Source organism: Aedes albopictus, chromosome 2, assembly GCF_035046485.1.
Source record: "Aedes albopictus strain Foshan chromosome 2, AalbF5, whole genome shotgun sequence".
NCBI classification, from domain to species: Eukaryota; Metazoa; Arthropoda; class Insecta; order Diptera; family Culicidae; genus Aedes; species Aedes albopictus.
In genome coordinates, this window is record NC_085137.1 from 365,647,447 (window position 1) to 365,651,177 (window position 3,731).

Consider the following 3,731-nt stretch of genomic DNA (forward strand, 5'->3'; position numbering starts at 1 on the left):
CACTCACTGCTGGATGACTGTCATCTGATGGGGCCAGGATGAAGGTCGATTGATTATGTAGTATTGCATTTCCCAATAAACACAAACAAAGCACGCCATCGTGTTCCATCGTTTGGTTCAAGCCGAAGGGACGATCGCTGTTGTTGGATACCCGCATAGTTGTGAACAAAACGCGTACTGTCCCACATGTTGTCCACAACCACTTGCCACTATTCCCCAACAATATGACATAATACCCACCATCACTTCAAATCATAGTGTTAGCATATTGTAGTATACCACATGATAAATTGTAATGGGCTATTTCACAATATGACGAATAGGCTGTTAAGTTAGGTTACAATAAAAAATCGACGATTTTCTCGAACAAAATTTTCGCAATATGATAAGCCAAGTTGTTATAATATTGTTCATTTTTTGCAACGATAATTGCAAGACATATTGTTGTTAAGTTATTGAACTATATGTGGCAGAAAATTGCAACATCAAATGAAAATGTTCATTTATAGTGCTGTATGCTTAAGTCAACAGCACACTGTATTGTTTGTGTATTTTTACCTTAAAAATAACCATGCAGCTCAACCTGTAATGCATGTATATATACTGTGTATACAAAGCAAGCATTACTCTAAATCATCTAAGAAAGTTGAATTTAAGATTTGTAACTTGGATGTGATTCATTTTTTTTTTTCTATTTGGAATCATCTGATGAAATTTTTGGTGCATATGTTAATGTTTGCTTTGTATACGCAGTATAATCATGCATTACAGCTTAATTGCCTTGATAACAAAAATGCATGAACTATTTATCTGAGTAGTGTAATTTGTATTAAACTTGTATAATTTAAACATATGTAACATTTTTTGCAATCAGTTATTCATTTCTCAAGTCTTGTCGCACTTTGTGCCATTTGCTTTAGGGAAGATTCAAATATTACGTCCATCATTTTTTTGGGATTTCTAGACCCCCCCTCCCCCCTCTGTCACGCTATTTTCATGCGCGTAACTACAGCGCATTCGGCCCCTCAACTCCAATGTCTTGCTCGCTTGCCATGTACTACAGACAGCGTGCCTGACATTGGAGCTGAGGAGCCAAATGCGCTGTAGCTACGCACCTGGCTATTTTCCTATACCTAATACACGTACTGTCACTTTTCTAGACACCCCCCCCCCTCTCCCCCAAATGTTGGCCGTAATTTTTGAACGTACCCTTATGGACTTTCTTCATGGCCAGGCGTGGCGTGGTTTAGTTCACCGGCTGCTGCGTTTCCGTCGGATGATGCTCTTCTCGGGATCGGCGTTCTTCGTGGGGACCCACTGCATCCGGGCGTTCACTCCGGACGCGTACTCTATGCTCGTACTGGCGTCCGATGATTCGGTTGGTTCCTGCGATGGCTCAGTGATATGTTCTCACTTGATGCGTTGTGTAGGTGGGTTTGCTGCTGGTTGTTGTTTGTTCGAGGCAAGGGGTAGCCGGGCTGGATTGCGTCCACCCCGTGGGGCCGCAGCGGTTGTAGCTTGGCAGTGCTGTTTCGAGCATCGTGGGCTGATGGTGGTGGGGTTGCAGCTGTGAGCCGTCGTCGTGGTCGTGGCCGTGGCCGTGGTGGGCGGACCGGGGCGGCCGCCTGCAGTTGGCCGATGGTGTTGACCCCCATAGTCGATTCGACAGTCGATTCAGTGGAGGGATTCGACAGCTGGTCCAGATTCCATAGGTTGTTTGTCTCCGGGTTGACGGTGGTGACGTTGGGCTGCTGGTGGGCTACCACATCGGCGGGACGCGGGTCATCGTTGTCAATAGTCCGAATACTGAGTTTCCCACAACCTACAAAACAAAATTGGAATGGAAATTACATTTAAGTATTTTTTGTATGACAGTATTTTTTGTATGACAAAAAAACTTACCTTTGTTATTCCGTCAAGATTGGCAGCCGAATGATTTGTTTTTATTTCTTGGTGTCTCCGTCCAGTGCAGCTGAGTGCGGGGCTCCTGTCCTGGCAGTTTTCCGACTTCTGCGGGTTCCGTCACTGGCTCCGAGGGCTGCTTTTTCCTGCCAATGTCGTCGATGCGGACTTCTCGCTCTCGTTTTTTTTTCTGGATCAGTCACCTACAGGAAACAAAAAAATGGGAAATATTGGATTAGGTGCCTTTACCGATAAAATTCATGGATTGTATAAAAGTTTACCTTCAATAATACGACTCGTTTTGTTGTTTTCCTCCGGATGGGGCGGATTTTCCGTCTGGATTTGCACGGTTTGCGGATGCCGTTGTGAGGTTCGTCTCGAATTGTTTGGTCGACGTTCGGCACGCGCACGGCGATGAGGTTAGCGAAAGATGCGTAACATTTGGAAAGGGACTTTTCTCACAAATACAAAGGCACGCAACTATTTGTCAGAAGGTTTCAAAAATGTTATATAGAGTGAAATGTGCAAGTATGAGTGTGCTTGTGAGACATGGAATCGACCATTTGATATAGTGTGATCTCACAGCCTACCAGTTCAAATTCGTATACAGGGTGACTGGTAATTCGTGTTACACCCGAAAGGAGGTGAAAGTAGACCATATTTGCAGCAAAAAATTGTTCTACAGGTAGGTCCGGAAATCACTGCTAAGTGAGTTATTCAAAAATTAGTGTTTTAAAATTACCCCATCTTTAAACATCTCTAACTCAGAAACTATGAACCGTATAATCAATCTAAGCGCATGGATAGAAAGCTTAAAGCTTTGTCTTTTAATGCTCTTTGGACAGGTAATTGATAAAAAGTCATTTAAGTGCAGAAATTTTGACTTTTATGTAAAAAGTGCCTAAAAATGTACCCCTTTTTCACCTTTTTTGATAGTTTATTCGTGAAAAACGTGATAAATGTGAGAAATGTTCTTCTACAAAACATTCATTTTTTGATACGCTACCAAACTGTCCTTTAGTGCAACATTGTATCTTTCATAGTTTTGTCACAATCTTGAATTCAAAATCTGGTGAAATAAATCAATGTTTTTATTGCAATACTGTCTGGCAACCCTACACGTTTGCTTGCTGTTGGTCGTCGTGCGCATGGCAACGAAGTCCGGCGTCGCGGTGGCGGTCATCGTTTGACAGAGCCAACAGTGAACGGAAAATTGCGCGCAATGTTTATGAATCAATCTCAAGGCATCCTTTTCTTTGGGTGAAGATTCAATTCGCCTAGATGCCATACACCCAAACCCACTCACTGGTGGAATTTAGCGAGATCATAACGCTGGGTGGCACCGTTTTAAGGGATATTCAAACCTACGGGCCGAGACTGGGTCCGGGCCGGGGCCGCGGCCGAGACGCGATAGGGCTTTTGTCGCTTCGTTCTCACTGCACACAATGCTCACCGGGCTATAGCGCCTGCGCACCAACAATTTATGTTGCGCGAACGCACGCACAGTATGAAGCGGTTGTCATTTATTTTTGTTTTTTTTTGCGCACTTTCTCCAGTGTGATTGATGTACATTCATCCAGAACTTTCTTTTATAATTTCTACAGGAATCTGGGATTCCTCCAGCTTTTTTATGATTTCCCTTGGAATGCTTTCTGGGACTCTCCCGTAGTTCTTTCTGGAAAACCTCTAATGAGATTCTTCTAGGAGTCCTTCCTGGTATTTCTCCAGCTACTTCGTCTGGGTTTTTGTCCTTTAGTTCTACTAAAATTTCTTCTGGGATACTTTCAAGAACTGGTTTAGAATTTTTCTCCAGAAATTCTTCCAGGAGT

General features: G+C 43.3%; 1 long non-coding RNA gene across 1 annotated transcript; it reads right to left on the minus strand.

Annotated features, from left to right (window-relative positions):
* Nucleotides 1-1,271: 1,271 nt before the first annotated feature.
* LOC109398315 (uncharacterized) lies at nt 1,272-2,501 on the minus strand. Its single transcript, XR_003894719.2, has 3 exons — nt 2,184-2,501; nt 1,903-2,105; nt 1,272-1,822 (listed from the first exon to the last, which is right to left on the minus strand). It is a non-coding gene; the product is annotated as an uncharacterized LOC109398315 (long non-coding RNA).
* Nucleotides 2,502-3,731: the final 1,230 nt, after the last annotated feature.